Source organism: Notechis scutatus, chromosome 5 (genome assembly GCF_049901735.1).
Source record: "Notechis scutatus isolate UNSWTSFEM ecotype Mainland chromosome 5, rNotScu1.2, whole genome shotgun sequence".
NCBI lineage: Eukaryota > Metazoa > Chordata > Lepidosauria > Squamata > Elapidae > Notechis > Notechis scutatus.
The window spans coordinates 86012344-86022298 of NC_142013.1; the positions used below are offsets into that span (position 1 = coordinate 86012344).

Here is a 9955-nt window from a genome sequence, read left to right on the forward strand (position 1 = left end):
GAGAGGGGAAGCTAAAAAGGCGGAGGTTAGTAGAGGGAGGGTAAAAGGCCAGGTGGGATAAGAAAGGAAGGGAAAAGGGAGTAAAAAGCCACAAAGGTATGAAACAAGATGGGAAAAAGGAATTTTTTTAGGGATAAAAGGTAATGTATAATTTCTTTAAAAAGAAGATTCTGCAAGGTACATAAGATGGTATTGTAGTACTTGTATTAGAAATAGAAAACTAGAATGTTATAAGAATTAATAAAAGACCAAAATATTGAAATGTTTAGTAATGACAGATTTTAAAATTTAACAAAATATTAAAAGGAATGTTTAAAATACTGAGTTTAATTAAAAAGTTTAATTGACTATTGTTTTGATTTTATTTATACTCATTATTGTAGCACTTGTCCTTTGAAATAGACAATTGAAATGTTATAAGATTTAACATTTAGATTTATTATTTAATTATATTAATTATTATGGACATTATTATTTTTTTCTTTTTTAAAGGTTAGCAGGTAGAATGTACTAAGCAGAATCAGATTGGGTACTAGGCGTTATTTTAAATATTAATTTAGGGGAGGATAGAAAGGCATCACACTCTGATCAGTGATTTCAGGAGAAATCCTTTTTTTTTCTTACTGTAGGGAATGAGATAAATGGATAATTTGGAAAAAATGGACAAAAATACAAATACAATGATTTAAATTAAAATGAATTAAATAAAATAGAAATAAGAAGCGTGAAAAGCGGGAGAAGTTATATAGAAGATATAGAATGGTAAATAAGATAGGTAATGGTATATAAGATGAGCACGAATTTAATTGAAGTCCATACAAAGAGAGGTAATCTGGGGCCAAACTACTTTCTTAAAAGAAGTTTTATATTTTTGTGTTTTGTGTGTTCATGTTTTGTTTGAGAATTAATAAAACCCTCGGAGGAATGTTGGATGAGAATAATGGTAATCAAGTCAGAGAGAAATGTAGATAATGATTATAAACTGGATAAATATAGAAAATAATAATAATAATAATGAAATTGAATACGAAAAGAGAAATAATGAGAAATTTGTTAAGAGATATCTATATGTCCATATTGAAATGGTGTAAAACAGAATTATGTTGTATAAAATAATATTTTACTTGACTTGTAAAATTAATAATGGAAAGAGGTTTTATGTATTTAATGGTTAATGATGGTTTGTTTGTCTTTAAAATCAATAAAATTTGTTTAAAAAAAAACAAAACAGTAATGGTTAGCAATGATAAGTATTTAACTGAATGCCAAAATCCTCTAGTAGAAATTTATTCTGTTAGGTTTTTATTTTATTCTGTTAGTTCTTTGTCATTAAATATGAGTAATACTCATTTCCTGAATCACTATATCATACCAGCTATATTTTTTAAAGCTGCCTCAAATTTTAATATCTAAAGTAAAACCCTAAATTGAATACATACCAGATTTAGAAGAATCTTCAAGCTGAGCAGAGTTGGTGACAGTGGCAATTGTTTTAGTCTCTTTTATGATGTCATAGAAACTTTGCAACAATTCAGTGTGAATAAAAGCCACATGTTTTTAAGGCACATTAATGAAATACATAACTTAAACAGGACTTCATTATATTCCATGATCATTTAACATGAAGAATCAAAAGATGCCAAAGGCTATAGCTGCAGCACACAGGAAACGACTCCACGGTGGGACTATTGCAACGAAGCCATCCCCAGGCACACACCGAGTTGCAGAAATTTCTGATCTTCATAGATGTAAGAATGTCAGACTCGGCAGTCACGCACTGAAGCCTGAACTAGCTGGTCTAATTGAAAAGACATTGCAAAAAGCAGGTAAGAAACTTAGAAATCATATTATTGAACAACATTTGAGAAAGAACATTTATAACAGTTTGTCACAGTTCTGCTTGTCTATTTAAACCTCACCTCCATGAAGATTTAATCTTAATAAGGGGGAAAAAAGGCTTACTTATCCAGCGAGATAGCTTGGAAAGGAGAGAAAAAAAGCCATACACTGTGCTATGATCAGTATAATTAATTGAAAAATTAGTTGCAACAAGTAACAAGTGTCTATGAAGATACTCAGTCATCCGGGTCTTGTTTGTCCTAAAGGTGCTGAAAGAGGGCAGTTCTCTGCCTTTTGCTACAAGAGCCTTAACTTCTTACTCATTGCCGAAATTACTCATTCTACATATTCTGATATCTGCCCTACAATTTTTGTGGTATGGGGAGGAAAGACAATCTTTGGAACAAAATGAGATTCCAGGATTCTATTTACAAGTCTAATGTAACTTTTCCTTTTTCTAGAAATTTCAGGTAAAGAAGAAGTACTGAGTACAGAAGAAGATCTTCACTGGTAAAAAGCATTTCTATGTAACAGTCAGATGCAAGTGTAATTTGGTAATAATATAAGAACAAGTCTGGATGTGCGGTCCAACATTCTGTTTTTCATTGTGATTTTCCAGATGTTACAGTGAAGCAGGGTTTGAAGGGAACAGCCTTCAACACTCTTTCATTCTTTCTCGACTTGTCATGTTGCTCCAAGTATTTGGAGGGTCTTTTTTAGCTGCTACTATCTACTGTCACTGTGAATATGTTTACCAAAAAATAAATTTGTCTAATACACTTTACATACAATATATTATTATCACAATTCTGTGAAAGTGATGTTATCAATCTAATGGTGTAAGAATAATATACTTATAACCCTGCCTTAATTCAACCAGTTCCATGGCTATCTAATGAGAATTATAGTAATGGTGTTTGCTTAATTTCAGTTTATTGATTTGTACAATGCCTATATATTGTCTGCTTTCATGTTAAGGCACAATTTGTTTTGCCATGGTTACCAAATCAGAGCCACCTGAGATTGCATAATATTTATTCCATTAAATTTATCTGCTCACTCCAGTAAACTCTGGATATCGTACAAAATCTAATACTGATTAGAAGAAAGCATACATGGAAAAAACCAATCTGGACTAATACAGCATTTGAAACACATAAAACCCTAATACACAATTTGCAAACAGCAGTGATTGGATCCAAGCAACCTGCTAAGCTGCAGTTTGCTTCAATTTGGCATGTAAATTGAGCTTTGTGTGTTATTTAAGAAGCCTTGATTACTATAGTACAATCATGCAAAATGACCAATGTTTCAAATACACTCATGGATAGACAGAATGGCTTTCTAACAGTGGCTCAAACCTTTCAGTTTTGTTCTAATAATTGAATTACGGATGGGCAAGTTGAACTCACTGGAATTCTTTTGTAGAATCAGCCACCATTCTTCATTCTTTTGCACCAAAACTATTGTCCACTTTTACTGTGAGTCCTAATGCAATTGTATTCCCCAGAAGGAATCCCTCCATGGAAATGCCACAAATACTTAGAAATGATCTTAGTAGAAATTAAAGCGAAGAAGCCAAAAACATTCTGGAAGGCAATGACATATTCTTGACAAGAAAATGTGATGAAAGTGTCCAAGATATTACCAGGAGCAATTGAAGGACCTTACTTGAAGGTCATTTCACCTATTTTTAGAGACAGGGTACTTTTTATAACAAAAAGGGAAATTGTAAAGATAAGAGTACCTTAAAAATACATATAGTACTATTTTTTTCAGAGAGCACGCAACCCAATTTATAACAGATAATCTTCCCAATATATTTACAAATATTTCCATTTTGCTGACATCCAGCCTCAGTTTAGCCTCCATTCTACCTCTGAAGCCAGACATTGGTTCAAGGATTTGAACAGTTTCCCCTATTGAGACATTATCACATCTGAGTATCTTCTCCATATGAGTGACAACTAGCTCTAAAACCGATGATAACCATTCCCAGTGGTGTCATAGAAATGGAAAAATAGCAGGATAGAACATGACATCCAACAGCATAGCTAACAGGTGGGAAAACCTCCAGTGTTATTCCCTGGGGCTCCCTGCCATAAGAGCAATTGCTGTGAACAGTGGTAGGATTCAAAAATTTTTACTACCAGTTCTGTGAGTGTGGCTTGGTGATTGTGGCTTGGGGGGCATGGCAGGGGAAAGATACTGCAAAATCTCCATTCCCTCCCCACCTCAGGGGGAAGGTTACTGAAAAATCCCATTCCCTCCCCATCCCACTAACCTGCTTTCCAGCTCCGTTCTCCTGTGCAGGGCAACAAAAGAAGACTCAGCCAATCAGCTATGACTTGGGAGGCAGAGAATAGATGGGGACGGGGCCAGTCAGGGGTGGTTCTCTGAACTACTCAAAATTTCTGCTACCGGTTCTCTAGAACTGGTCAGAACCTGCTGAACACCACCTCTAATGTGACACAGTACACCAGCCCCCAATTCTTTCCTGGTAGTAATTTTTATTTTAGTGGTTTTGCTGAATCTTATTGCATTGTTCTCCTCCTGTTTGGTGTAATTCTGTTTTAGCTTGAGCTTTATAGCATCATAATCATTCATGGGAGGATAACAATAGCCAAGATGGCAGTTGCGGCAACACAGTCATAGCGCTGCCCCCTTTTTATGTCCATCATACAACAAATTAAAATATGCAGAACTAAAACAGCAGAGCTGCAATTCCCATTTGGAAATGTTTGCCATCATTATATAAATTGTATTTACTCTATAGTAATAACATATAAAAAGATGAAATAGAAGCTATTGCTCTGAATTCCAATTTATTTTCAGTTGTCCAGCTGAATCCCTATGCATGGGGATTAACTTGCCTTTCTCTTTCCCAACCAGTCTGAAAGTGATAAAGAAGAAAGTGTATGAAATTAACAAAGATAAAGAGATCAGCCATGGACAAGCTACATCTGCTAGAGTAGACAGCAGTAAACAAAAGGTTAGGCAACAGGGATTTTTAAAAATCATTTCTGTGTTCACCAATATACTGTCCTAGGAATGGCATAGTCCTTAAATGTGGTGTGTGGCTCATTAGTTGTTCATCTGTGTTAGATTTATAAAGTGACTGGAGTTTTGCAGCTGGGAGTAGAGTTAGCAAAACCAATGCAGCTCCTAAATAAATGGCATTTGTCAATCAATCTCCTCAAGTTAGTGAAAGAGTGGGCAAATCCAAGTTGATGCAGACATAGTAAAGCTGGATTTGACATAATGAGTGCATTACAGTGCCCGCTGTTTCACAGAAAAAAGATATAAGGGTTGTTTCAGATGCATATCTCTTAAGACTTTTTATTTTGTTCTATTTTTAATTAGACTATGGTTAGACCATTAGATTTTGGCTACCCAATGTGATTTCTGTTGAAGAATCAAATAATGTGGGAAAGAGAGGATCTGAAAGTAGAGTCCAGTGGAGTATAACCTTGTCACCGTAATGGAGGAAATTGCTAAATTGGAAAATGTTTATATATGAAGACTAGGCAACATAGATTACTTTTGTGAGAACATTTGGGTACACATTACATCACTTGTTTCTCTCTTCCCCCCTCCCACCACGGATTCCCGAGGGCTCAGATGTTGAGAAGATTTGCTAAAACTAATCACAAACTGTAAGCAATAACTAGAACATTCTGAAAAACGACATTCTCTTAATAACTACCCATTTCAAAGTTCCATACTTCCTGCCAACACTTCCTATGCCTATCCCATCAACACACCATGGCAGGACAAGCAGGGCGTCTGAAATCCCCAGAGTGGCAGAAGCAAATTTGTAGACTTCTTGTCTTTTAGAAAAGCTGGCTAGAAATATTAATCAAACAGACAAAACAGTAACAACAAAGCAGAGAAGAAAAACATCAATGTCACAAGCTTGTGGTAGTTTTAGAAAAAAAAATAGCTGAGCAGCTTTTTTTTAAAAAAAAATCTATGTTTAAATGTGGAGGCAGAAACTGAAACAGAAGATGTGTTGTATTTTGGAAGATAAAAGCAAGAATTTGACCTAGCAATGCATTTCACAATATTCTCCCCTCTCCGCCCCCCGCAAATTCATTGTTTTGAAAGATGCCAAAGAGAAGACTAGGAGGTTGAGATGGGCAAAACCAAATCTTCTCAAATTAGTCAATTCAAAGAGAAACACCCTCAATCCAATGGTATGGCTGGGGAATTCTGGGAGTTGAAGTCCACAAGTCTTAAAGTTGCCAAGGTTGGACAGCCCTGAATTAGGCGGTTGAACATGTTGGTTGGGGACAGGCGGCTCTTCTGAAGGGCACCAGATTAAGGAAAGCCATCTGTTTCCTTCTGGTTTTTAAATCATCTTGTGGTAAAATAAAATAAAAATAATTGCTTCCTCCCTTTAATTAGATAAATTTGGTATAGATAATGGTCCGTAAAAGTGGAAGCCATTTTGACTTAGTATTTTCAAGAACATTTTAACTGATCTGAACTGATTTAAATAAGATAGTGAGCTGCTAGCAACAACTCTGTTGAACCCCCAGGCATCTGTTTCTGACCGCTGTTTAAATAGCAATCTAGGTTATATTATTCTAATAGATGTAAGTTACCTTTAAAGATGCAAAGCAGCAATGAATTCTTATAGCAGGAGTGATTTCTTGAGCTGAATTACAGGTAATCCTCAACTTAAAACCATTCATTTGGTGATAAGTCAAAGTTACAACAGCACTGAAAAAAGTACCTTATGACCATTTTTTATAGCTGCAACCCTTGCAGCATTCTCATGATCACATGATCAAAGTCAAGATGTTTGGCAACTAACTCATATTTATAATGGTTGCAGTGTCCTAGGGTCAAGTTTTGCAACCTTCTGGCAAGCAGTCAATGGGGAAGCCATACTCACTGAACAAATGTGTGGCTAACACAACAACTGCAGTGATTTACTTAACAACAGTTGCAAGAAAGTTCATAAAACAGGGCAGAACTCACTTAACAACTGTCTTGCTCAGCAACATAAATTTTGAAATGTAGTCATAAGTCAAGGACTACCTGTATCTATTGATATTGACTACAGTAAATCACATAAAACACATCTGATGATGAAAGGTTTTTTTTCCTTAAAAAATTTGGGGATAGGAATTGTTCTCTGGTGTAAGAAGCTCAAATGGGGCCTTCTATCCTATGATGTTCAGTTCCAGTGCTGTAGTAACATCTTATTCTCATCAAGGGTATTAAGTTTGCACCCATGCTGCTTTTATTTGTTCCTACATTCTTAGTAATCATTACTACTTCCACAGTCTGCAGTAATAACTTCTTCATTTTATCATGTCATTTGCAAGATACACTGGAAGTAATTATTAAGCCAGCTTTCTCTCAATTTGCAGAGCTGAGATACACCATGGAATAATCACATTCTTTTTAGTTTGCCCAGATCATCAATGACAGAGATTATGATGATTTATTGGAAAGATATCTTGAAATAGATTAGCCTATATCTTTTTCTAATTTCCCCCAAAATCAAACAGCCTAATTGCACAATCATATGGCAATAGGTTTAAAAAGTGCTTTTTCTCTTAACTTTAACATGGTCAATAAAAACTATACGGATACCTGAGGTTTACATAATTCTTTGATATTGCTTTGCTTTACACTGAAACCATGAAGTTATAAACAAAACAACTGCTTTTCCTTATGAAAAATATCTCTTACCTTTTCATTAGACTCTTCTATATATGTAAGATGTAATTATTCCCATAGATTCTTTTCAACTATATTGCATTTTCTTTTATCTTAGCTATTACAGAGAGACTTGACATCATTTGTGGAAATTGACCTGAGAGATAGAATTGAAGAAGTAAGTCGTAGAAACATATTTTTACTTGTTATACATATGATCTTGTCACAAAGACATGGAAAGACATATTCTAGTTCTTCTACCAAATATGTTAAATTTATTAAAGCAATAGAATATTTATTTTAAAAAGTGATACACACCTTCCAGCATCTCATTGTTGTATTGAAGCCAAGAGTCAAGATGGGGGTTTGAAATCACCTTTCACCTCATAGATCTCTCTGCTAGAAACCCAATCCAAAAGGAAGTGGGGCTGGAACTATTAATGTATTTTTAATAGAATTAGAATTTCAGAATTAGAATTAGAATTCACATTTTTAAATATTTATCCCCAATCTAACATTGCAATAAGTAGCTAACAATCAGAAAAACATTAATGCCCAATAAACAAAGTTGGAGGGTTTTTAAAATCCTTTATAAAATAGCCATTATAAACTGTTATGCTAAAGTTATATATTTCCTTGCGTTTTGCAACAGGCAATGTGAGACTCTCCATTTTTAGACCAAATTAGCCATATAGATCATAGGAAGTTTATTAAATCACAGCTCCAGTGGCATTTTTAAATAGTAATACATTAAACCACTTGTGTTCTGTAGTGCATTTTTTTTTCTTTTTGATTGAAGAATAATTAGAAGAGCTACTTTTTAGGAAGAACATTTGCTTTTTCTCCTCACATAAAAATTAAAAGGGGAGTACTTTTTCATCACATTTATCCTGTGGAAGATATATAACAGAATCTGCACCACAGGGAGGTTTTCCTTCCAGTTTGAGAGTGTTTTGGATATTGCCTTAACAACTGTAGCAAAAGTGAGGTTGTAAATCTGTCACGCTTGCATGATAATGAATCCACAGCACTTAGTAACAGAATTGCCTGTCCCAGTATGACCATTAAGTGAAAAATGCCTGTAGCTCCATTACTTACTGATCAAATCTGTTTAATAAGATAGTGGAGTTCCCTTTTCTTTTGAAGAGCTTCGGGGTATCCAGGGGAGGAAAATAATAAAAAAAAAGTCAAGATGGTAGCCAGAGTCCCATGACTAAAGGTATGTTGCACCTGTAAAAAAAAAGCTAAATTGTATGGTTGTATCCATCATCTTGGCCTTTTTTAACCACAATCGCCCAGCTTCCGATACCTTTATACACATTAACAATATAACAGCTATCATAAGAAAGAAAATGCTCCAATGGCTTTTTCTGATAAAATGAATCTTAAAGCTAAAAATCAAATTTCATTCCCTTTGGCTTTAATGTTATCAATGATGCGACTCTGCACATATAAATATTACAACCTTGTCAGGCAGAACTGAAAGCCCTTTTCCACAACCTGTACCAAGACCTATCTTAAGTACCCTGTTTGCACCGAACTAGCAATGCAATGAAGCATGTTTTATATTTTTAAACAGGAATATTTTTTTTACTGAAGTCACATGTTATGCACTGTGTATGACCTGAAGCAAATATTTTGAACAGGAAAGTTCCCAGAAAAAAAACTTGACTGTCATAGATGAATAGCCTGAAGTGTTTAACAAAGAAATGACTATTTGTTCTCATTTCTCTAACTTAGAAAACAGAAGATATTTTGGCAGAGGACAAGCAACATGAAAAGGAAGAAGAACCTCCCAAAACTGTGTATGCCTCTCTCTATTTTTTCTCTGTATGAAAAACATTCTAGGAAAGGCCACCACAAAAGTTAATTGCTGTGCAGAAACAGATGCAGGCCCGATGCAATTACAGTCAGACCGACTGTAGCATCTCAAAGGGGAAGATCTAAGCACATAAACGAACTTCTCTTTCCTGAGGAGTCACTAGAAGATGACTTCAGAACTCCAAACGATCACTCTTTGCTCCCATCTAATGATTTCCAAAATTTTCCAATGCAGATATGGTAGGCTTACTTTCCTGAAACCTGAATATTGGCCTTATCTGATTTTCTGGTATGAGAACTCCTGGAAGATATTTCATGGGTACAAGTAGAAGAGCTCAGGAGTCCTCAGTCTTACTTTCTTCTTGATTTATTTTCTTAGCACATTTCTAAGGCTGCCCAACTCATTCCATAGGAACATTAGCACAAAAAAAAAGAGAGAAACTATTAATCTTTTAAAATGAAATCCTTCTTCACTATGTTGTCTTTTCTACCGCTATGGTGGAAAGTGTATTGTTGTTACTTTTATTATTAGTTAGAATCTGTTAGCATTGAGTGGGTAGATAAATTGCACAAAAGGGGAGGAGAAAGTGGATGGACATCAGAGGGGAATATTGGGCAATAT

At 34.9% G+C, this 9955-nt stretch overlaps 1 long non-coding RNA gene across 1 annotated transcript; it reads right to left on the bottom strand.

Moving 5' to 3' along the window:
• Nucleotides 1-1234: 1234 nt before the first annotated feature.
• Nucleotides 1235-8744, bottom strand: LOC148130560 (uncharacterized). Its single transcript, XR_015749996.1, has 4 exons — nt 8611-8744; nt 7831-7946; nt 7546-7669; nt 1235-1798 (listed from the first exon to the last, which is right to left on the bottom strand). It is a non-coding gene; the product is annotated as an uncharacterized LOC148130560 (long non-coding RNA).
• Nucleotides 8745-9955: the final 1211 nt, after the last annotated feature.